The 26484-nt window shown below is 34.3% G+C and overlaps 1 protein-coding gene and 1 long non-coding RNA gene across 5 annotated transcripts in view; both read left to right on the top strand.

Annotated features, from left to right (window-relative positions):
* LOC6039660 (alpha-catulin) overlaps window positions 1-26484 on the top strand; it is a 289120-nt gene that overhangs the window by 16647 nt on the left and 245989 nt on the right. The window lies entirely within an intron of this gene.
* Window positions 20358-21970, top strand: LOC119767150. Its single transcript, XR_005277359.1, has 5 exons — window positions 20358-20492; window positions 20552-20628; window positions 20702-20768; window positions 20864-21131; window positions 21732-21970. It is a non-coding gene; the product is annotated as an uncharacterized LOC119767150 (long non-coding RNA).

Here is a 26484-nt window from a genome sequence, read left to right as displayed (position 1 = left end):
CCCGGGAAAAATTCAAAATGACACATTTTACTTTGGAAAGCGATTGCTCCTGGTAGACAAATTCATCAACTGGAAAGTGATAAATGATAATTCGCGTTGAATACGCGGTGTTCATCACAGATCCAAAATTAGGATGGTTATTTTGTAAAAATCATATCCCCATATCTCAACCCCCCATCAGGATCCACTTTACGACTTCCAAAGCGGCTCACAATGTGGCAATATCCAGATCCTAGCTCTAGCTCAAGCGCACATTTTTCATATTAGCAGCGTCGTGTAGCCTCCAGGAAAACAAGGGCAATCCACCACGTGTGTGTCGTCTTTCATGTGGCTCCCGTCCGCCCAAATGTGCGAAGTGGGTTTTTCTTCATCGAGTCTAAATTACCGCAGGGAGACGTTCATACACGTGAGGGGTCTGAATGTGAGTGGGGGGAGGTGAGATACGACTGATCGGGGAACCGCTAACCAAATCGTCGTAAGAGCTTTTTTTTCTCGGAAAGTAGTGTGCTTTCACCAAGATACGCACGTTCAAGGGTAGGAGAACGGAGTGTGAATTAGATTTTATGTTTTCAAAATGTTTCGTTGGTGTTGCGTTTTCCATTTGGGGACTTTACAAAGTATACTTTAAAAATATACTAGAATTTAAAACTAAGTAGGGGAAATTCTCGTATGTTTGGCAGGTTAAGCACTCTCTCCTAACTCCATCCAATTTGCTGATTTTCACTATTTGAACAACTAATGATAATGATTTTTCTCTTATTTAGTTTTTTTCTTGTTTAATTTTTTCTGCTTTTATTTGCATTTTTCTTGTTTAGTTTATGATTTTTTCTGATAGTATTTGGCTGATCCTACCACCTCCAATCATTGTCTAGTTTCATCATGTTTTAACGTCCTCTTTTCAATTATTAGCTTGTTTTTGAAAGTTTTTCATTTTTTATTTTTTTTTTATTATTTTTATTTTTTTTTTATTTTTTTTTTAAAAAGTGAAATCATTATTATTTATATTGTTAAAAATGGTAGAGGACGAGTCTGGGCAGTACAAAAGTTACTGCCTACTTGTTTTTACACATAATATAGAAAAACCACAGCCAAAGTTGACCCCAGAAAAATATATTTTTTAAAACATTGGTAAAATCACCTAAACAAGTCGAACTATCAAGCGTAAAATTGTCTTAAATCTCAAAAGTTGTTTTTTCCAATGCTTTTTAAAAATCAAAAATAGCTTGAAAATTTTTGATCTGGTGAATTTTTAGATCAAAGCCCGCCTAGAGGCATCTGCTCACAGAGGAAGACAATATAATAAGTTGTTTTGTGAAATTAAATCTAAAAATTCACTAATAAATTAAATCAACAGTTTATGCCGGAAGTACCGTCAGTGGCAGGGCCGTAGCCAGGATTTTTGTTCGGGGGGGGCTTGGGTGCAAAAATTCAAGGAGTATAAAAATCAGCAAATCATTTATACCATCACTTGGTTTGTGGTATAATTATTGAGATGAATTGTAAAATTTTAATGTAATGTATGCAAAAAAGTTTTCGAAGATTTTCATATTAAGTTATCAATGTATTTATTGAAGAAACTCGTTCGTCATTTTTTTTCTTTATTTTAACAGCTAGTTTGTATTAAAGGAGTAGAGAAAGTGTTTTTTTAACATTTTCTTGAATTGTTTAATTGTAATCCAATTTCGTGATAAACGTCGCTAAATTTAAAATATACTTAACTTGAATCAAATTTTTGAAAGCATAATTTTTTTTTAAAGAAATATCGATTTATCTAACCATAAGTATTATGTTTTCTGTATTTTATACTGAGATAAATTTTAAACCGTCTGGATTTACATTTTCAGCTGTGTGATAATTGTGATGGTTTATCTAACATTTTTCATTTTTTCTAGCACAACATAAAACTCATAACTGGAATATTTGTTTTTCTTAAAATTTTATAAACAAACTTAAACAATGTTTTATTTTAATTGTTCTAAGCTATTGAAGCCATTTTATATTTTGCGAAGCTCCTGGTGCTCTCAAAAATAAATAATTTTAATGAAAAATAAAAAAATATAATCGTTGAAATTTCAGCTTCTGAAGTGTCTCCATGGCAACAAAAAAAATTACGTCGAATCTCAAGTTTACATCAACTGAGTTTACATGTGATTCATTTTTTCCGTGTCGAGTAAATTCACATTTTTTTTCTGTGTAGGCCTTTAATAAATATATATTTGAAGAAAAAAAATCAGTGCCTGTGTTTAATTTTAATGTGTTAAAAAATTTAGATAAAATGTATTAAATTAATTTTTAACGCCAAAATATTCACTGGAAAAGTTGTTAATAATGCATATGTAACCATTTTTAAATGCATATGTAACCGTTAAAATTTTCCTCGATTGCATCAAACATCAAAACGAATCATGTTTAACTTTAATATTCCGACTAAACGCCATTCTCAAATTCATTACTCATTGTATTCTGAAAATTGGTCCAGAATTTGAGCAAAAATAAAATTTTAAAACATGACAAAAAAAATTAATCAGATCTCAATTCTAAAGATAATTTTTTAATAAAATTTTAATCTATATACATGTTTAATAATTTAGGATTGTAACCATTTATTAAAATCGATGTTTGTTCAAGCAATATCTTGACTCTAGGAACAAAATCCTGCACATTTTATGGTTTAGAAATTTTATATTTACGAAACGTTGCTAAATTAAAAATAAAGAAAACTTTATGTAAGAATTCATAAATTGATTAGTTTTATCCTGTAAATCTAATCTTAGTCTGCACTTGAATTCAAACATACCAATATTCGAAGCATCAAAAAAATAAGATTATTAAAACATAATTTATTGAAATGATTCAAAATTATTTTTTGAATATCTTTATTTAAAAATGATAAAAATTTTTTTTTTATAATTTAAGGATTTTTTTAGTTGGAATTATTTTATATTTTTTATGTATTTGATTTTTTTCATTTTTGGAATTTCTGATTTTTTTGAAATTATCATGTGTAATTATTATCTTAAATTTTTGTTTTAAAAGTAAAGAATACTTTATGTAAGAATTCTTAAATCAATTACATTTTTCCTGTAAATCAAATCTTAGTCTGAATTTTGCTACAAGAACTATATTTTACTTTCAAACGAAAATTTTAAAAATGTCCTGTAGTACGGAGACTCTTAAAACTCCATACAAAAAATCTCAAGGAACGGTCAAGAAAAGGTTTACGAAAAGACTTCTCTTAAGCGGTACGCAGCTGAAAAGGAACAGAAACAAAAAGCGTCGTTTGATATTTCTTCGGGAGCAATATGTGTTGATGAGATTTTGATTTGTTTATATGGATGCGACTGAAAATAACGTTTGAAAATAATGTATTCGCTTAAATAATATTGAAGAATTGCCTCATGAAGCTGACTATCAAAACGCTGAATCTAAAAATGCTGAAATAAGGGAAAAGCCATTACAAAATTACTTAATTTTCTGGTAAATATAAATTAATTTAGGAATACTAGAATTCAAACATAAAAATATTTAAAGCATCCAAAATTAAGATTGAAAAACATAATTTATTGGATTTTGAATTACTTAATTTTAAAATGATATTTTTTTAGTTTAGGATTTCTTAAGTATCAATTATTTTATTAATTTTTCAGTTGTAGATTTTTTAATTTTTGGAATTTCAGATTTTTGATATTATTCTGTTGAATTGCTATCTTAAATTTTTATGTTTTAATATTTTTATTTTTGATTTCTGGCATTTCTTTGTCTTATACCAAAAAAATTTAAATCAAAAATTATGAAAATTTAGAAATTTGAAAGTGAAAATTTTTTAAATCTTCAATTAGCCGTTGCGAATATTATTCTGAAGTTTATGTCACTAAACTCTGACCAAAGTTGAGAGGGTTACAAATCAAAACTACAAGCTATGGTTTTATTATTTTAAAAGTGTTCAAAACACACTTTAAATCAGTACAGTTGTTTTGCATCATTAGTTTTCAAAATATCTAGCTGATGGCGAAATCCTTTTTTCATGAGAAAAAACTTTCCGCGGTTCCGCGACATGTTACAAAAATTCTAAATATTTTTAAACGAGCCCAAACATGTCGTATATGATTGTCAAAGCAGGAAAAACATTTCAAATTTGTTTTCCGGACCGACCTGGTCGCTGGTCCTAAAAAGACTTAATCGAAATAAGTTATTTCCATTAAAATTGTGAAGCTATTTTTTTTAAATATTGTATTTGTTCTCTGTTTTTTGGTCCATTTTGAAAAGGTGGCAACATAAACTTTGGAAAACATTTACAATTGATATTCAGAAATAAGAAATTATAAAAAAATAATAAAGAAATTTTAAAATTTTCAAAATGCAAATTCTAATCTGTAAAATCCAAAAAATAGAAATTAAATAGTTTAAAAATGAATTATTGATCAGAAATTATATAATTTGAAAGTGATGTTTAATTAATTTAATTTCAGAGTTTTTGAATCCAAGCTTAAATTTTTTAACGTTTTGAATATTTTTATCATTTTATTTCTTCCTTTAAAAATCGCAAGCTCATGCACAAAGTGAAAATTAGTTGATAATAAGTATTCACTTAGTTGATCTTCCGATTTTTGATATATTCAATAAAAATTGGAGATTGGCCACGGTGGAAACTAAAAAATGTGACCAAAAGAAAGCATTTTGGACGAGTGGTTTCGGAAAAAAAGGTTTAAAAAGTAAAAAGTAATAAAAAAATACACAAGGATATTTCTCAAGCATTTTTCTCTAAGGTCTTAGATATGTAACTAACCATATTCTTAAAACCAAAACGATAAAATTAGAATTGTATTTCTGATAACAGTCAAAATTCCCTCAAATGTTTTTCATATTAAATGCTTTCGTTTTTGAAAACAAAATCTAAATATTTTTGAGAAATTATGATAAATTTTGAAAAATGTAGAGAAAAAACATGTATTAACAGTTTAAAGGTTTTAATGCAAATAAAGGAGGGCTATTAATTTTACAATCCAAATTCGACTAGCCGAAGCCTCGATTATCCAAAGTTTCGATTATCCGAAGTTCGAAGGACTTCGGATAACCAAATCAGGAACAAATGAAATCGGCATGTTTTATTTGCTTGTTTTTAACATCAAATTCGGCATCTGTTTTTTTAATGGTCCAATACACCAAGTTTTTGCTTTTTGGGTGTTTTTTAATACCCCTGACGGTTTCAAAAGCACCCAAAAAGCAAAATCTGGAAATTTGGTTTATTAGACCTTTAAAAAAAACACCAGAAATATTTCTTGACTTCCATTTTGACCGCCACATTGAATCCAAAAATTCTAAATTATTTTATGGTTCTTCAGGGGTCATACTTAAGTTCTACAATCAAAAATAAGACAACAAGATCTAAGGATTTTTGCTGTCCCTATTCAGACTGTAGTCCCGATTCGCCCCAGATGACGGTAATTATTTCTATGTAGCCCCTTAGAGCAGTCCGCTCGGAAATTGCTATTTTCGAAGGTTAATAACTTTTAGCAAAAACCCAAAAAATAAGGTGTCTTCGGGAAAGTTTTTCCAAATTTAAAGAAGATATTAGTTCTGAAAATTGATAAGAACTGGATAGTTATTGCGCCTTCCATTGGTCAAAAACTGAAACAGTTGCTTTTCTCCATACAATTTGACGATTTTGCCCAAACTTGGTGGTCAGTGGTCAGAAAAAGCTCAAATTTTGGAACTTAGGCTAGTGATGCGTAAATCTTTGATTTCAGGGGATAGCCCCAAGTAAGCCCAGATTTGGACCATCCTAACCAATGTAATGCTAAAACTACAAGATAAATGAGATGTTACTGAATGGAACAATGTTCAAATCTGCAGCTCAATTTTTAAATATCCAAATTTTGGATCCATAATCTACAAAAACTGAGCCCGGCAATGGACAGGCAAATTACTTAGTTTGATCAATCAATTCTTGATTCTCTATCTTACAAATTATTTCTGGGAAGAGAACACACAATCATTGATTTAAGATTTTTTTAAGGTAGTTCAATTTTAAAAAAATTGAAAAAAATTTCGGGGGGGGCTGCAGCCCGGAAGCCCCCCCCCTGGCTACGGGCCTGGTCAGTGGGGGTGACTATGGGTCAAAAAACGATACAACTCTCATAATTTCTTAAAAACAAAAACTATTTAAATAACAAATAAAATCTCTTAACGTAGAATTGTTCTTAAAAAGTTTACCTAAATTTTTCCAAAATATGGTGGAGTTTGATGAACTCTACCATAAATGCCCAATCGTTTGAAAATTGACCCTCGCCCCTTAGAGTGAAAGTGAAATTTGGTCAAATTAAACTAAAATGATGCTCAAATACAAAGATATGTGAAAAACAGTGTCTCTTATTCGAGGGAATCGTATTGACATGCTTCAATGTTTTAAGTTGAGATTGTCAAACATTTGGGTACTTTTCGATGAATTCCAACAAAAATATTAAAAGTTGTTGTTCTGAGAGGTCCTTTCTGCCGTAGCTTAACATTAGACAGCTGCCAAAATGACAGGATTTCGACGTCGTCGTGCTATCTTGTCGCACCCGCCATTTTGACGTTCCGAGAAAAACGCGTTTTAATGTTTGACCTTGAATATTCAAAAACGAGAGCACGCAATGCAAACAACAACAAACACGTTTTGTTTGGCTCACCATTCTGTGCATTGTCCCAAAGTTTGGTTGAAGTTGGTTGCTGGAATCCCGAGTTATAATTACAATTGTTTACGGTAGTCTAGCTTGCACGTGCGACAAACGCATCCTGACTTTCCTGGCCTGAAATCCCTTTGGCTTTTTGTCGCACTTACATCAATTTTCATGGAGTGACAAGATAGCACGACAAGATTGAAACTACTTTCATATGTAAAGTGACAAAAATGCACGGAGTTTTTTCGGTTTTTGTTGAATATCTCAGGATTGAAATCGAACTTTGGGGATCTGTGAAGGTCAAAAGGTGAGGCATTGTGAGCTGCACAAAATGGCGTTCTTAACTCAATTTGGCCCAAAATGCACGTATGACAAGTTAGCACGATGGCGACGATTTGTTCTAGGAGCGAGATTTTTTCAGATAAGTCATCTTGAGACGTTCACTGCACTACCCTTTCAACAGAATTTAGTTTCATTGAGAGGAACCTGAGAAATGCTAAAATCCGTAAAACATCACTTCGACCCAATCTCACCCCCAGACCCATTGTCACCCCCACTGACGGTAACGAGCAAAACATTAAATTAGACCACATTAATGGACTAAAAATAAAATTCCTCGGAACATAACAAATTTTATTTATTTTTTAATTGCCTTTTCAGAAATTCAGTTTTATTCTTTGAAAAGAGTTAAAACACACATTTTTATGGACAATTTCAAATCTTAGGTCTGGTTTAAAAATTAGTGTTATTTAATGGAGCATACAGTTTTACGAAATATTTTTCAACATAAAAAATTCAACCGATTATTTCCCAAGATATCGTCAGTTGGAGAAAGGCTTATACTGAGAAAAACTATTTTTTCTCATAATTGAAAGCTGGAGAGACTGTATACCAGCGATCAGCAGTCAATTATTTCAATATTAAAAAAAGAAAATTAGCCATTAGTTATTTTTTGCCAGGGTTGGTTGGTTTCATGTTTTTGCATTGATTTTTTTTTCAGAAATGTCAACTTGAAAATGCTTTTAACATGTGAATTCAGCAAATTATCGAAAAAATGTGTTACTTTTTTTCAAATTTTTAGGGGATTCAACTTTTTGTCATTAAAAAAAGAAATACTACAAACGGGATTATTTCATCTCATTCGTATTTTTTGTTTAAAAAGTTTCATCCATCTACTACTCCGAAAAAAAAAACACTTTTTTCGTGATTAAAAACTAATTTAAAAATACTTACCTTATTTTTCCCGTCTACTTATTTTTTTTTTAAAGTCAAATTTGTATGGAGACCAAATTGCTTATTTTGACCTAAGAGATCGTTGGACTGTGTTCCATCGAAATTCATTAAATAGTCGATAGAAAATTGCTTATGAGCTCTACAGATCATATTTAATAGACAATCACACCGTCTTTTCAGACTGAATTTACTAACTAAACGAGACAAACATAGAACACCCAGAGGAGACGGGCGGGAATCGAACCCTGACCTCTTAGCAGAGATGAGAGATCGGTAGCCGAAGCCGCTAACCACCGTGCCATGGGGTCCATATTGAATTCATTTCTAAAGTATAAATCAAATTTTAAGTAAAAACCCCTTTAACAATAAAACTTTAGGAATATTTTCCTGGCTCTTCGAAAAAATAATTATCGGTCCGGTCTGGTCCAAAAAAGCAGAGGGTAAAAACATATTTTTTCAGAAACTTCCAAATTTTTATGGGAATCGAAGTTTTTTTTCACTGAAAACAAATTGAAATGCATTTTCCTGCGCTTAAAATCATATCATGTCAAATGTTAAAAGTTCACCAATACTTAGATATTTAAAAAAATAATAATTCGTCGCCGTCGTGCTAACTTGTCGTACGTGCATTTTGGGCCAAATTGAGTTTAGAGTGCCATTTTGTGCAGCTCACAATGCCTCATCTTTTGACCTTCCCAGATCCCCAAAATTCGATTTCAATCCTGAGATATTCAATGAAAACCAAAAGAGCTCCGAAAATTTTTGTCACTTTTCATATGAAAGAAGTTTCCATCTTGTCGTGCTATCTTGTCACTCCCTGAAAATTGATGTAAGTGCGACAAAAGGCCAAAGGGATTTCAGGTCAGGATGCGTTTGACGTACGTTCAAGCTAGACTACCGTAAACATTTGTAATTATAACTCGAGACTCCAGCAACCAACTTCAACCAAACTTCGGGACAATGCACAGAATGGTCAGCCAAACAAAACGTGTTTGTTATTTTTTACATTGCGTGCTATCGTTTTTGTTTATTCAAGGTCAAACATTAAAACGCGTTTTTCTTGGAGCGTCAAAATGGCGGGTGCGACTAGATAACACGACGACGTCGAATTGCAATACAACTGGAGAGGTGTAAAATGCATTTTAATACTATTCATAAAATGTGAATGAGATTTTTTTTTTGCTCAACTTTCGTTTTCTTAAAATCGCGATAACTCGTGCAAAACTTATAAACAAACCTCTTATGTTTATAAGTATTTTTTTTTTGTTATTGTTTGCTTTACTACTTTGTAGAACATTGTTACACTCTAAAAATAGCCCTATTAATTTAAAAAATAAACACGGAACGTGACAAAGAAATTTTTTGTTTTAAATGAAAAAATGAAAATTTTGTAAATAACAATAAATTTCGCTTTTAATCACATATTCCAACATTGTTTACAGTCGAGTAACGGATAATTTCAGAGGTTCTAAAACTTTTTTAGTGTTTTTTTTTCCGATGAAAAATGCGTTTTTTTCTGAATTCTGAGTACACCGTCAAATCGGGCGTCTAATTTTACATAAAAGTCCCTTTGACACCAAATTTCTATCTCAAATTATTGAAAAACACCTCTTTTTTCGCACGTTCAAAAATGGAAGGGGTAACCACCCCTCCGTCACGAGATATCAAAAAACGGATATCGGATTTGCAAATCGAAGAGGGCAACTTTTTACGATTTCGTGTGAGTAGGTAGAGAATTAGCGAGACACCAAATCAATCCGAAAATTCCTTCTCAAGATACAGTTTTTCGAATATTTGCAAAACATTTTTGGAGTGTCGAATATTTGCTATGGTTGGCCCTTAAATTTGTATGGAGACTTGTCTGGTGCAAAACGGCTCATTTTGACTTAATTTGTGTTGATTTTATCGAATATTTTTTTTCAATATCACATTTTTATTCAGAGAAAACCTAAAAAAGACTAACACTCGAAACGGTCCTTCATTCGAAATAAAAAAAACATGCTTTCGATTGCACATTTGATTTATGTTTTTTAAATTTAATTCTAAAATTAATTTGAAAAATCAGTTTTTCAAAAAGACCATTGGAGTTGAATTGAGATTCAATTATAAAAGTCGAAAACATTCCACCCCAACTTCCCCTACCGTTAAGCGAAGACGAGCAGCCTCGTCCCCACATACTACACGGTATTTGTTTTAAGCAAGATTCATGGCAGGATAATTTCGGAGAGATTTGCTGCGATTCACCAGTTCAGGGAGGCCCTTCGGCAGCGTAAGCCAAGTGGAACGTCAAGGATTATTATTATAACATGGCCAAGGATCGTCGACGTTATTGGCTGTGGTACTGATAAATTTCAGTTGTAAGGATTATTCCCCACTGGGAGGAGGTTGAGCGCAAATCGTTTTGAAGCTTGGGAGTTGGCTGTAAATTGGATGGATTGTGTTTAATTTTGGGACAAGAACTTGAAAATAGACTTTTCAAATAGACTTTAATGAAAACTTTCCTTCGTGTCCTCTCTAGTGTGAGTGCCATAATCCAAAATGAAAAAAAATCCCCCGTTTCCGTCGCTAGGAGACATACTCTCAATGCCCATTTCAAGGTTTCACATTTCCTCAGTCGTTGCATCCGTCGAAGCAAATAAAAAAATCAGAACAATACAAACCGTGTGCACCAGGCTGTGCAAAAAAGGAAGCACCAAAATTCAACGATTATTATAATACATTTCCTCCCTAACTCGAAAAGGGAAACCCGGGAAATTTCCCAGGGTTTTCCTCCCGAGAGAAAACGGAAAATTCCACGAGCACTTTTCCCCCGAAATCCCCCGTTGAAGATTCGTTCCCCTTCGGCTGTCACCGCGCGATACCTGCCTTGACTTGGCTGTCAGAAATCGAAATAAAGATCCTCGAGGCAACAGCACGGGGCGCGTCGGTCGGTGTCGTGTCCCCTGTCTTGTCTTCTCTGGAAAGGATTTATCAAATATTCATGAAGTTCGCCGTCGTCATCGTCTTTGGCTTCTTTGTGGCAATATTCTCCTCCTGCTCTTCTTGGGTGGGTGGCTGTTGAATGATTTATCCTGTTGGTTTAAAGTATGACGATATGGGCGGATACACCGCGCTGAGTTGGATGGGTCAGGTTGAGATCCGCTTTGAAATGTGATTTGTGAGTTTGATGGCTGCTGAGGAGGGGCGGTGGAACTTTACAAAAGCATTAGAATAACTAGATGGTTTAACCCTTAAAAAATTGTTCGCTTTAAGTCCGCTAATGGAATCCACTTGCTGCATTCCAGAAGTTTTCTTCAAAGCTTGAACTTCACCAAAGGATGGCAAAAAATCGAGCCTCAAAAATCCGTCCTGCAAATTGAATTACCAAAAGTCGTTCCATCGACAAAAACCATTCCAATCCCCTCCCCGAGGAATGTTTGACCATTTGCGATATAAAATTTAGAGTTTCCCCCCGGCCGTCTTCGTTGTCCAAACCCATCTCAACCTTCCACCTCACCGAGCATTAATCTTCGACTCGATCACAAAAGCACTCGCCACGCCGCTTCTCTGTGTTCATTAATTGTATTAAAATTCATCCCACGCCGTCCTGTTGATATAAAATCCGACAATGGTCTTCTCTGCATCCACTCGAAACCAGTTGGAAGCTAACAAAAAAAAAAGTTGAGAAAAAATTTTGTACCCGAAAAAGAAGCAAAAAAAAAAGTTTTTTCTTCCACCATTTTTCTTCGTTTTCCCATCTGGCGAAAAGAAGCAGCAGTGGTCAGTGAACCATTTTTCATCCTTCACTGGGAAAACTCCGTTTTCCTACTTTTTTGTGAAGGTATTGTTAGCTGGTGTCCTTTTTTAACCTCTCTCGCTCTCTGAGGAATCTCAACAAGGCCACGAATAAACGGACAAGAACGATGTCGTCGTCCATCAGGGAAATGTGGCATCAAAAGTTTTCTGGCCGGCGAGCAAGATGGGATGAAGATTTTTTTGTTTGGTGGCTTTCATTAGGATAAGGTTATGTTGAGCAAATTTTTTGTTTGCTCAGCGTGGAGAAAATAAGGACAACGAACTGTAATTCTTAAGCAGCATTCCATCTTAAAATTGTGTGAATCAATTTTACATTGCTATGATTGAAATTTTCTTAAACAAATGATTAATTTTATAAAGGTACAAAAATAGTTGGGCAATTAATTTAAATGACAAAAGCACAAAATCGATTGAAATATGCTTTGCTGTTATTATTGAAATCAAATGATGTATTTTTTTGCAAAAAGCTTGACTAAACTTTTTGAGGATGAGATTTCCTTTTTTTTAAGATCATTCTATTTTTTTTATAACAGAACGTTAACTTTAAAAATTTTAAATACATATTAAATAGTGACAAGTTTAATCGATTTATGTCTAATTTTCCATAATTATTTATTGTTTTTTTTTTTTTAATTGATTTAAACATCATTCAGAAACAATTAAATTTTGAAACATTAACAAGGAAAAAGCATACCATTAAAAAATAAAGAAGGAATTACAAATGTTAAAAAAGAACTGAATTTAATAACAAGCGGAAGGAAGGAATTAAGGAATAACAGATACCAAAATTATGTGATGTATTCAAGGTTTTTAATCGATAAAATTGTCGTCGATAATATTATCGTCTGGCGATACCGAGAATGGTTATCGCTTTCTCTGGAACGATAACGATAATCTAATTTTTAAAATCCTTCAAAAATCGATTAATTCAACCATATCATGTAAAATTATGATTGCTTTCACTAAAAATATATTTGTTGATAATGTAATAAGTTTCAAAGTATACATATGTAATCAAAATTGTTCACAAAATAGCGTAGTTTTCGAAAATACTCAAATTTTCATAATTTGCAACAGGGGTTCAAAAAAATGGAATTTTGCATGCTTTTTCAATTTATTGAAGTTTTTTTCGGAAAACACAAAAAAAAAGTACAAAATACCGTTTCTTCGAAAATACTTTTTTTTTAATGTGCAATATCGGTATGCTTTATATCATACAAAATTTTGCGTCGTTCGATACCTATATTGAAAATTTAAGAAAAATTGAGTATTTGCGAAAAAATACGGTATTTTGTGAAAATTTTTGTATTTTACAAAAAAAAACTCGAATCAAGTGAAAAAGCAAACAAAATCTCGCTTCGTTTGATATCCATATTGCAAATTTAAAAAAATATTTTCGAAAAAAACGATATTTTGTGAGTTATTTTTAAAATACATTTTACTTTAAAACTAACAAGATTTTCAAAAAATATATTCTCAGTGAAAGCGTTGAATATTTAAAGTGATATGGTTGTTTTAATCGATTCTAGAATAAATAATACGTAGCGATATGAAAATTTCCTTAATCTTTCCTTCTAAGACTTAAGGGGTTACATACTTGCAAATCGTCAAAAATGGCAGCTGTTGGTTTGAGCATATACTTTTTTTTTTTTGGTAAAATCTGCTTTTTCTTAGTGTTATTAAATAAGTTTTTATATTACAGTTTTTAGCTCAAAAACAATTAGTTAAATTTTCAATGATTAAAAAAAACTTAAGGGGTTAAATACATGTAGAAAATCACAAAATTTTAAATCACAGAATATTTGTTAAATCCACTCAAAGGATGATTATTAATCACTCCTGAAAGATTCATGAAGATATTTCATGATTAAACTGAGTAAGAGACGACTTAAGCTCAACATTTTGCCATGCGCAAAGCGGGCTGTCAAACTTTGTTGGCGTTTTTCTCTAAACCCCGAGTTGATTTACGGGTGTCACGATATCTCGAGATGGGAAGGACCAAATTGGCTGAAATTTGAAGTGAAGTCTCTCAAGATGTATCCCGTGTGCATGACGTAGCCCAATTTTTTAAATTTGCTTTTTAGAAAAATAAAAAAATCAAAAACTTTTGGTTTTTTTCATGAAAAACACAAAAAATATTTTTATCTTTTTTTAAAATAAACTTTTTGAAAATCGGGCTTCGTCATGCACATGGAATTGCTTTAACGAGACTTCATCAAAATTGTTAGCCAATTTGGTCAAGACAGTGTTGAGATATCGTGGCACCCGTTTTTTGAAATTGCTAAATTGAAATTGATATATCTCGGCAATGATGCAACCAAATGTCTTCAAATTTGATTTGTTAGTAGGTAAAAATGTATATTTTAATGCCCTGAAAAAATAATTAAAAAAAGTTGAAGTGTGTGCTCTAGCGTGGTTCACGTTTCTATGAAAAAGACAAAAGTTGTTATTTTGTCTTGCATCAACCGGAATTTCGTTCTTTTATGTCCCCAGAAGCACTCCTGAAAATTTGAGCCCATTTGGTAAGGTCTAGGAGCTCCAGTTTTAATTTGAAATTTATATGGGATTTTGATTTATTTTCCATGGGAAACTAACTTTTTTTTACATTGTATTAGGATTGTTTTTTATAAATCGATGAAATGACTTGATTCTTATAGTAGGAGATAGGTTTTGAACTGGGGAACAACTTTGTAGAACATACCAACAAGCTAGGAAGTGATACAGATGGTGGCTTTTGAAGGGGCCAGCCACCATCTAAAAGTATCTGTATCTTTAAAGGGTCACTTCCTAGCTTGTTGGTATGTTCTACAAAGTTGTTCCCCAGTTCAAAACCTATCTCCTACTATAAGAATCAAGTCATTTCATCGATTTATAAAAAACAATCCTAATACAATGTAAAAAAAAGTTAGTTTCCCATGGAAAATAAATCAAAATCCCATATAAATTTCAAATTAAAACTGGAGCTCCTAGACCTTACCAAATGGGCTCAAATTTTCAGGAGTGCTTCTGGGGACATAAAAGAACGAAATTCCGGTTGATGCAAGACAAAATAACAACTTTTGTCTTTTTCATAGAAACGTGAACCACGCTAGTGCTGATACTAACCTCCGACTTTTTTGCCGATATACATGTATGTAACCCCTTAAATGATGTTTCCTCTTACTTTTTTTATCCTTACCTAACATTTTGAAGACATGAACATTTATTTTAATCTTCAAATGTTAGGAATGATTCAAAACTTCAAAATTATTTTCATATTTCTTTCATTAAATTTTTTTAATTAGATTTTTTTTAATATTTTAATTGTAATTGTTATTTAAATTTTATTGAAACGATATCTTGTTAGTTTACACTGTGTATCTGGGCAAATAATAATTGTAGTCATTATCGTTTGCAAATTAGAACATAAAAATTGCTCAAACTTGGATATTAAAAAAAAGAAAATTATTACTTGGACAAAACTGAGTAAAATTCCGGGTGGCAACCAGATTTTAGTTTTTGACTTTCCTTTTTTTAAATTATTTCCTGAAATCAAAAAGTGTATAATTGGCAAAGCGAGCGCGTGGTCGTAAAAAAATATTCGGAGTGAAAAGATTTTTTGTGATTTTCAAAGCCCTTCCTATATTATCGTTGATCGGAAGGCACGGCGTCGGGTGGATTGTGTTTAAATTTTTCGAATAAGGTTTTATTTTTTGCGGTGAAAAAGCCATTTCTAAATAATGATCGAAAGACGCACTGACAATTTGGATCGTTGAGTTAATAGTGGAGCAAAATAACTGTGTGTGAGTGATTTTGTGTGTTAACCAGAAAGACCTTCCCATAGCATCGTTGCTCGGAAGGCTCGCCGACGGGTCTGTTATGAAAGTCCTCCCCATAGCGTCGTAGCTCGGGAGGCATCGAAAAGCCTTATCCTACTAACCCAAAAAAATAATAATCTCGTGATGCTTGAAGGAGATGCTGTGGATTGAACAGTCTCAAGCGGTATCAACAAGCATATAGCGAAAAACTATGTGCTTGATGAGTCTGCAACTTCAACTATCGGACTAACATTCCTCCCTTTCGTTGAACTGCAGGCTTCTTGGGAGGGCGCCGGTATTGACTCATAAAGTAGGGATCTTCAGAGGTTAAACAGTGAACGGATGGTTGGCTCCCACTGATAATTTTTGATTCAATGTTTAACTTCAGCTGATCTGTCAATAACGGAGTAGCAGCTCATTGGCAGTCAATCATGCTCATGCTCATGCTCATGCTCAAATTATCTCCTGAAATCAAATGAAATTTTCCCGGATGTATGTTGTTTTTTTGTTTTGTTTTGTTTTTTTTTTATATATATAATTTGTGAGCATCAAAATACTTTTTTTATGTAAACATTTGGAACAACTATTCAATCCAAAACCATAATTGCCATAAAGCTTGGGTATATTTTTATTTTCATGTCCTGAACTATTTCTAAACCCAAAATAAGTAAAACATTGTTTCGTTTCAAAGATTTTTTTTCCTGAAATGGCTATCAGAACGTTTAAAAAGACTTTTTCAATTTTATATAATAAAATTTTCAAATTTAAATCCTTTGTAGGGAAGGGAAGAAAAAATCATCTTACAATGAGAATGAATTCCAAATTTCTTATGTTTGTCGCCCAAAAACAGATGGTCATAAATGTTTCTCACCTACACAAGAAACATATTTTTTTTAATATTTTAATTGTAATTGTTATTTAAATTTTATTGAATCGATATCCTGTTAGTTAACACTGTGTATCAGGGCAAATAATAATTGTAGTCATTATCGATTGCAAATTAGAACATAAAAATTACTCAAACTTGGATATTAAAAAAAAAGAAAATTATTACTAGGCCAAAACAGAGTTAAATTCCGGGTGCCAACCAGATTTTAGTTTTTGACTTAACGTTTTTTTTTTTTCAAATTATCTCCTGAAATTAAATGAAATTTTCCCGGATGGATGTTGTTTTTTTGTTTTGTTTTTTTTTATATATATATATATATAATTTGTGAGCATCAAAATACTTTTTTTATGTGAACAACTGGGACAACTATTCAATCCAAAACCATAATTACCATAAAGCTTGGTATATTTTTATTTTCATGTCCTGAACTATTTCTAAACCCAAAATAAGTAAAACATTGTTTCGTTACAAAGATTTTTTTTATTAATGAATGGTAGTAAATGGCTATCAGAACGTTTAAAAAAACTTTTTTAATTTTATATAATAAAATTTTCAAATATAAAACCTGTGTAGGGAAGGGACGAAAAACTCATCTTACAATGTGAATGAATTCCAAATTTCCCATGTTTGTCTCCCCAAAAACAGATGGTCATAAATGTTACTCACCTACACAAGAAACACTTCCTTTGGGATATCAAATTTCAAATTTCTCCTTCAAGCATCATAAATTTAAAAACTTCCCAACTTGTTTGCGCTTTAACTAGCCACCCACGCCATCAGCTGACACTTACCAACACACAATCCTACCCTCCCACACATACTCGTTTCATGTTTCTTGTTTCGTTTTTTAACAGACTCCTTCCGAAAAGTACTTTGCTCACACAAAACAGCCAAATTCGTTCAGCGAAAGCGTCAGGCAACAACAACAAAAAAAGGACGAAACTTGGCAAACAACAAAAGTTTACTCTTCTTCTCATCTTCTTCTTCTTTTTCTCCTATTCTTCTCAACCAGACCCAGTGAAACTTGTATTAGAAAGCTTTTTTGCTTACCTTTTTTCCCTCTCTCTCTTTTTTTGCTCGAGTACAAAACTTTTTTCCAGCCCGACGAGCCTGCCACATTGTGTGCTGTGTGGCTGCTGCCTAACGAGAAAAAGAGAGAGGATTTCCCCCCCATTCATTTCCCGAACCCAACCCAACCCGATTCGACCATTGTGACGACTGCTTCTGATTGAGAGCGTTTCTCATGCTATTTGCTCACTTTTGTCCGTTCACTCATCACGTCTTGCAAATTTGCTTTCAATTTGAGTGGTTTATGTGGTTTAAGAAAAAAATAATTTATCAGAGTGGAATTAAATTTGGTAGCAATTATGGCATTTTGCTTCATTTCAGATCATCAAATTGTTTCACATTTGTTATAAGAATGTTGCTATAAAGTATAACCATTGCAATCAATATTGGAAAATGGAAATGAAAATTATTTCTCTTTTATTCATGGTGAACCCGTCAATAATTTGAAGGAAAATTGATCATAAATAAAATTAAATTTTACAAATTTTTGCACCCAAATGAACCAATAAAAGATTTTTTGATCTGAATCAAATGGATCTCAAAAACTGGATAATTTTGTGGAGTAATCATTGACTTCCGGGTTAACGATCATTGATTATTATGATTTTCATAACATTACAAAGAAGAAAAAAAAAATCATTACTAAAAAAGTATCAACGCGTGCACGGAACTAATGCAAACAACTTGTAGAAGGATTTTTTTTTGAAAATTTTGTGAACGAAGAAAATTTGTATCGTCTTTTGAAAAATTATGGCTGTTATGAAAGTCGTCACCTAAATACCAATTTTAGAAATTGCACAAACATGTTAACATATTTGAAGGCAGGTGTTTTTGATAAGAAAATTTTAATAATTTCATCTGAAAATTCATGGATTGCACTGTGCATTGGAAAAACAAAGATTAAAATATTTAAAGAAAATCTTGGGATTCATGATATAATTTTTGTCAGGTAGCTTTGCATGAGTTTTGAGAAAATGTACTTTTTTTCTTTAATCAATTGTTTTTTATTGTTTTTGTATTATTTATCCAATAATTTATCCAATCAAATAAATTGACAAACTAAGTATGCAGAAAAAAGTGGTATGTATAACATTTTGCTTTGTGAAAAATACAAACAAATCGAATAGTGCCTAGGTAATTACGAAAACCAGCATGTGGGCAAAAGAAAATCATTTTTCTAGAAAAAGTCTTAAACAACCAATATAAAATAAATTGAAAAAATATAAGTAAATATTTAAATGAAAACAATAAATGTCAAAATAAATAAAACAAGATAAGTAGGGGAGAGTGGAAAGACTTGATAAGTATAAAAAACACTGAAAAAAAATTCAAAAAAACATTTTTTAAACATGAATTGTTTGATAAACATATCAACTCAAAATCCTTACGCATTTGACGTTAAATTTATCGTCATACTATTTTTACAATCAATTGTTTAAAAAATTGCGTTTAGGGAGACTTGATCCCTGCATTTTTACAGTCACTGGAATCAGCCTCAAGATTAAATAATTGGGCTGGGTTTTCGTACATAGTTTCCTTTAGTATAGTTGTACATAACTTACTGCAGTTTGAACCATTTTTCAAAAGTTTTGTAAACAAAAATTACCAGCTTTTATAAACATGCTCAATTTTGATCTAAAAAAGAAAATTTTAAGTTTTTAAATATTTTGCATGCTAAACATGTTATATTTTGAACACAAACATACAGGTTTAATGTAAAATTGCTGTAACTTATAGAAAATTAAAAGTTTGGGTGAATAAGAAACATTTTGCTTAAGATTTCTTCAAAATGTTGAAAGGGGGATCAAATTACCCCCAACATTTTAAAAATGCCGGTTTAAAATAAAAAACTAACTTAATCCACCTATGTGGTTGGAGCCTTCCTCACAACAATGGCTGTACACAAGTTTCATCTATTTTTTAGATCCGGCTTCCAAAAAGTACATCGATATCACTTAAGTGGCCCTATCTCGAGACAGGGTTGCCAGATCTTCAATATTTTGCACTCGTTGGAAAGGTCTTTTGATAACCTAACCAACAATGGGTCGGATGGTGGATCTGGACATAGTTTACATACATTTAAGTGAGATCCGGCTTCAAAAAAGTACATCAATATCACTTAAGTGGCCATATCTCGAGACAGGGTTGCCAGATCTTCAATATTTTGCACTCGTTGGAAAGGTCTTTTGATAACCTAACCAACAATGGGTCGGATGGTGGATCTGGACATAGTTTACATACATTTAAGTGAGATCCGGCTTCAAAAAAGTACATCATATCACTTAAGGGACCATATCTCGAGACAGGGTTGCCAGATCTTCAATGTTTTAGACTCGTTGGAAAGGTTGTAACCTGCCTGCTGCAGTGTACCATCGCAACAGTAGAAGTCTGCGAATAATAAGAAGAGTGCCCTAAGCCATCCCAATCAGGGCAAAATTTGATCTTTTGTCTTCTAGAATTTTTTATAAAACCACTACACTTACAACACAAACAAGAAGCCAAGAACCATCATCATCATCATCGATCGCGGCTTCCCAGCAGCCGATCGATGCTGATTGCGCGTTTACTCTCGCGAGCGCGTAATCTCCCAGTGAACTGCACGCACATAGGGAACACATGCACATGATATTGGGCAATTTAAAAATCGAAGGCCGATCATTGATTGATTACCCTAGCACGTGAGCACATTTAGCACAAACACAGAAATCATGTCTCATGTAAAAACCACTTCAACAAACCGGACCAACATCAACCATGCCAGCATCAAACTAATTTCCCGAGGGAAATCAAGTCGAGCAGCCACCCTGGCGACGCCCCGGCACTCACTCTCTAATCTCTTATCGGCCGACGCCAACTAGAGCCGTGAGAGATAACACGCGGCGCGATCGGCGAACCAATATAGCCGATCGTCGCCCGCAGATCATCATCAGTCACTGGTTAAGCATCAAAGAGACCGCCTCGATCGTCGACCCGTCAAGTGTTCCGCCAGACGATTGGCCAGCAGAAGTTTAGCTAATTGTGTTTTCTTGTGGTATAAACCGTCTCACCAGTGTAATTTCGCGGATTTTGTGGTTTTGAGACAGATTTGTAATTTTCGTTGTTTCGCCTAGGATAAGTATCGGCGTGGAAAATTAACCGCACTGGAGTGCGAGGTGCCGCGATACCGAAAATTGGTCGCGGTGGAGAGGTAGAGTGACGACCCTCCCTCGTGTGTTTAATTTGTGCTAATTGGTGTTTTTTGTACCGTTTTCCGTGTCTAGTGAGGTGGCGTCTACTATCAGCATGGAAAGCATGGCCATGCTGGAGTAGTTGGATAATTTGAGATCGGTAAGATTCAGCTGTGAACCCGTCTCTAAAATAAGTCCCAAAATGTGCTTTTGATCGTCGAATGTGTTCTAATTGTTCTGTCTGCCATTGTGCAGGCCTTCATTTCCTGTTTCGCAAGCTAAATTCCATCATGGCTGGAGCCGTGGTGTGGAGCAGTGCGCTGCTGTGCATTCCTGCCGACTGGACGGCGGGGCAAATGCACCGGATGGCCGGCGTTCTCGCCGGTGACCAAGCTGGGTTCTGCCCGGGCAGCAACGTTGTTCCGGATCGTCGAGGGATACACGGGGTCACACACACACACAGGTTTACACCCGCAACTCTAGTTTTAAGGACGCCAACTAGGTTTAGTTCGCCAATATAGATGTAAGTACGCTAAAATCCCTCTTTTATTTCTGTGTAGGTTGAATTTATCCTTGTCTTGGGAGGGCTGGTTGATTATCTGGGATTCTGTTGGAATTCGACCCATTTTTATTGTTTGCTGTGTTCTATTGCATCTGTGCAGGAAATGGTACTCCTGCTACTCAATAGTACTCCATCTTGTCTCATGCTCGCACTTTCCCCGGAAATGGGGAGGTGACAAAATGGCGCCCAACGTTAATAAAAGTACAGCAGAATCAATTACCAGTGTCTTCTGAACAATCAGCCATTTTGAAAAGGATTTTTCAGCGTTGCTTTTTGTGAAATAAAAGAAGATTTTGTACATTTAATTTGTAATCTTCTAATTCTTCGCTGTTGTAAATAATTTTCCTATTCTTTGGATTTTTGTAAATAATTTCCCTAGCTTTAGAAACTTGTAAATAATACACTAATTTTAGAATTTTGTAAATAATATACTAATATTTAGTTATAATTGTAAATAATTTGCAATTGGAATTGTAAATAACCCTGAACGTGGAAAATTTTGTAAATTTTGTACATAATTTTGAACTAATCATATATTTTCTCCTGATTTTGATTTTCTAGGATTATGTGATCAATTCAAGAGATCACCAACGATGGAATAGTGTACACACACAAGAATTGAAGAAAAGTGATAAATTTGAAACATAAATTGTGAATAGATCGTTTTGATGGGGATTAATTTTGATTTTTCTCCCAGATGTAGTTGAGGTTGAAGTGATCATGAGAATTCTTTGTAAATATTTTCAATACGAGAAGTGATGGGAGGAAATTTTGTATATTTTGTACGTTTGTATATATGATTTTTTGGCTGTAAATAAACGATGAATTTGAATTTGCATGAATTTAACTATTTTAAGAAGAAAAAATAAAAAAGAAGAAGTTATGCAGGAGGAAACCGGCCTCGCTGGAGACTTGAGTCCTAGACGATGACGGTCAGTAATAGGATCTTGATTGGATCTCGAATTCGGTCTTGATAACCTGGAAACAGCGCTGAGTCACTGACGATGACGCCCTATGACCCCGAGGAGTAACGATTTATCGGAGGTTGATTCTTGTCTGACTGATTCTTACCAAAAAACATTAGAACTTTTAGAATTTTGCATGAATATTTATAATTTTAATTCTAGTAAATGGTGGATTTGGAAATGAAGCAGGATGAAGGCCGATTCTCAAAGTATCGTTCATGTAAACAGTTTTTGCCAGAAAAGTATAATTTGTTGTGTGAGTGATTTGGAAATCTATTCAATCATTTTTATCTTATTTATTTATTTATTTTTTTAAATTGTGCTTGTGAAAGATTAAGTGAAAAAGGACACTATGGCTGAAGAAGAAGAGGAAATTTTCTTGACCTCATCTGAGACCAGTGCTACGGAATCATCGGGTACTGAGAGTGAAACTGAAAGTAGTGATAGTACGGGTGAAAGTGTTAAAAGTTCTAGTCCGGTTATGAATATTAAGAAAATGAACCCCAAGCAGATCAAAAGGTTGACAATTTCGCCGAGATTTATGAGGAAGTTATCTGAAGTTTATGCAAGCAAATCACAAGAGCAGAAGAAAAGGTGTGAAAAAGATGATCCAGCAAAGAAGAAGAGTCCTATCCCTGATCCTCCCCCGTCGCCACCAAAACCTAAACCTAATTCCCCAAAATCTGATCCTCCAAATCCTGATCCTCAAAATCCCGAATCATCAAAATCAAAACCATCCAAAGATAAGAAGAACAAGAAGAAGGAAGATGAGTCAGGGAAGAAGATTAAGAAGAAATCGAAATCTAAAGATGATAAGGGAGGTGCACCTGATTTAGACCTTGATAAGCCACCTAATTTAGATGATGTTAAGCCGGATGACTCTGAAAAACTTTTGCCGCCTGGATTTAACATAAAATCAGCTTCTTTTGACAATGTTAATTTTTCGAATAATCCGTTGTTTTACAACATGAACACTTCTGGTAGGGCGAATAAGAAGACTTTACCAATATCGCAGTGGCCCATCAAATACAGTGGCACAGACAATGGTATAGGGTTGAATTTGTTTTTGCGCAGAGTAGAATTTTTTGCTCATTCTGAGCGGGTGACTAAATCAGAGCTGTTTGAATCAGCACATTTGTTACTGGTTGGGCCAGCTCAGGATTGGTTTGTTTTGAAGTGGCCGACTTTTAGGAATGAAGATTGGGATTTTTTCATTCATGCTTTGAGACATCAGTACCTGCCGAACAATATTGATCATTACATCAAAGTGAGATCGTTTTCTATGTCACAAAACAAAAATGAAACTTTCTCAAACTTTTGGTCAGGATGGAGCAGTTCTTTTTATGCCGAACAACACCACTAGCTGAGGAAGACAAATTTGATATTATTTGGCACACAATGAAGTGGCACTACAGGGACAGGTTGGCGCTAATCAAAAGGAAGGGGATGAGCATCAATGAGCTAGAAGATCTATGTGGCAGAATTGATAATTGCAATGAAGGGTTGATGAATCGTCTGGTACAGTCGTTTGATAATCAAAATATTCACGAAATCATTACGGAAGGACCATCTACGAGTTACAAACAGCAAGAACCTCATGAGCGTAGGAGAAATCAACAAAATCAGAGCCAGTTAGTTAATCAAAGTCGTGAGGATAGGGACAATCATGCAGGTCAATCAACAACAAGGAATAATCAAACAAATCAACAAAATAGCAACCGACACAATCAAGCAAACCAAAATACAACAAGATCTAGTCAGTCTAACCAAAATCATTCAAATACTGGTCAGTCTAGTTCATATAATCAAAACAACTATAGAAACAACCAGCAACAACAACAAAATTACCAGAATACAAACAGAAATCAAAATACTCAAGAAAGAGGAAGAACGCAAGAAGAGTTCTATCCAGAGAATGGTTGGAGATCGTTAAATAGGGATCAAATTTTGCATTATTACAAACAACCTGATGGTCGTATTTGTTTAAATTGTCGTAAGTTTGGACATCATTTTAGTACTTGTTATTCTCGTCGCAATGTGTTTTGTTGTATTTGTGGTTTGCCAGAATTTCATTATGAGGAGTGTCCGTTCTGTGAAGAAAAAAACAGACGAAGGGAAAATTGAAGGAGGTGGTTTTCCCCTCCCCCGCAAATCCTCCAGGTGGGAGAACTGAACCGATGATAGATTTATTTCAGCAAATAGCAGATGAAGTTGATGTGCGTGGAGAGTGTGCATCTGATTCAGAGCATTCTGATAGGGAATATGAAAGGACATTTGAAAGTGTGAATGAAGTTTGTGTTGATTTTAGTGGCGATCAGAGATATTTTCTAAAATTCAATGTTTTAGGTTGCAACTGCATGGATTGTTAGACAGTGGTAGTAATGTGTCAATTGTAGGAGAAAATTTTGGAAATCTTACTAGCTTTTGGAGATTCAACCGTTAGAGAATGAGATTTCAATTTCGACAGCGAGTGGTGATGCGATGGAAGTTTTAGGTTTTGTTGATGTACCTTTTAATGTGGATAGAGTTACTAAAATTTTGCCTTGTTTAGTTGTACCGGAGTTAGACAACAGGTGCATACTTGGGATGGATTTTTTTAAACTGTTTAATATTACCTTGTCATTTTCTGGTTGTGATCGCAATAATGTTTGTTGTATTGAGCAATCAACTTATTTTGTTAACAATACTGAATCTAGTCAAAATCAAAATCCCGATGCCCATGTGCTCACTGCTGAACAAGCTGAGGAAATGAAAGTAGTCTCTGATTCATTTAAGGTGTCAAAACCAGGGACTTTAGAAACGTGTAATGTTATGGAACACACAATTGAACTTAGTGATAGCACTCCAATTCATCTTAATCCACACCCATTCTCACCTGCGATTCAAAAGAAAGTTTATACAGAAATTGATCGTTTACTTAAGATGGAAATTATAGAGCCTTCAAGATCTGACTGGGCTTTGCATGTTGTTCCAGTTCAGAAAGAAAGCGGTGAAATGAGGCTGTGTCTTGATGCTAGAAAGTTAAATGCGAAAACAATCAGGGATGCTTATCCATTGGCCAGTACAATGAGAATTATCAGTAACTTAGGCAAAAATAAATACTTTTCTGTGATAGATTTAAAGGAGTCGTTTCTGCAAGTGATGTTGTCTGAGGAGTCTAGGAGATTATGTAGTTTCAAAATAATAGGAAGAGGTTTATACCAATACAAAAGATTACCATTTGGACTAATAAATAGTAGTGCAACTTTGTCCAGGATTTTAGATAAAGTTTTGAAAGAGGGAATGTTCGAGCCATATATTTTTTCCTATCTCGATGACATCATTGTTGCGACAGAGACTTTTGAAGATCATGTGAAGTATTTAAAAATTGTCATTGTTATCCGAGCATTCGTTGGTGAAGGTTGTCTGAATCAACATGACTCGTCGCGTCCCGGCGCAAAACGCCGGCAATATTGCCCTACCTGCGGCTCAAGCAGGCAAAAAAGTGGGAATTTCCAAAAGGAAGGTTGAGGCCTCAACTGATGGCCAAAAACCGGGAATTTCCAAAAGGAAGGTGCTTTTGGAAGTGACATCGAACAGCAAAAAGACGAAAAAGAGCGACGGTACTGTACCGATGGATGAGGAGGAGGAGAACTCTTCATCGCACGAGGAGCAGCTTTTGAAGAACAACAAGTTTGCTGGACTGCCTGACGAGGACCAGGTAGCGGAAGCAAAGGAGAATGAAGTGAAACAGCGAAAGGAGAAACTGCCTCCTTTTATGTGAGGCAATCAGCAGCAACGATCGACTTTCGTGCGGGGCTGGTTGAACTCATCAAGTCTGGGAAAGTCCTAGGCAACATTCGTCTGTGTCAGGACGGATTTAAGGTGCTGGTGCAATCCAGGCAGCACTATCAACTGGTCAAGGATTACTTGACCGAAAACGAGGCGGAGTACTTTACCCATGATGTCGTCATGGATAAGCCGTACAAAATCGTCGTCAGAGGTCTGTACGACATGCCAGTGGAGGAATTAGCTGCCGAGCTAAAAGTTTTGAAACTGGATGTGTTGGCCGTGCACAAAATGAGCCGACGCAACAAAGACATCAAGTACCGTGACCAGCTCTACCTGCTGCATTTGGCTAAGGGATCGACGACGCTTCCTGAGCTGAAGGCAATTCGAGCGGTTTTCAACATTATCGTGTCGTGGGAGCGATACCGACCAGTGCATCGTGACGTCACACAATGCTTCAACTGCCTGGGTTTCGGGCACGGAGGTAAGAACTGCCACCTGAAGCGTCGTTGCGCCAAATGTGGTACCGATGCGCACATCACATCCCAGTGCATCCAAGATTCGCTGGTGAAGTGCCTCAA

This window comes from Culex quinquefasciatus, chromosome 2 (assembly GCF_015732765.1).
Source record: "Culex quinquefasciatus strain JHB chromosome 2, VPISU_Cqui_1.0_pri_paternal, whole genome shotgun sequence".
Taxonomy (NCBI): domain Eukaryota; kingdom Metazoa; phylum Arthropoda; class Insecta; order Diptera; family Culicidae; genus Culex; species Culex quinquefasciatus.
Note: the sequence above shows the minus strand (reverse complement) of the source record. Positions and strands in the feature narration are given on the sequence as shown.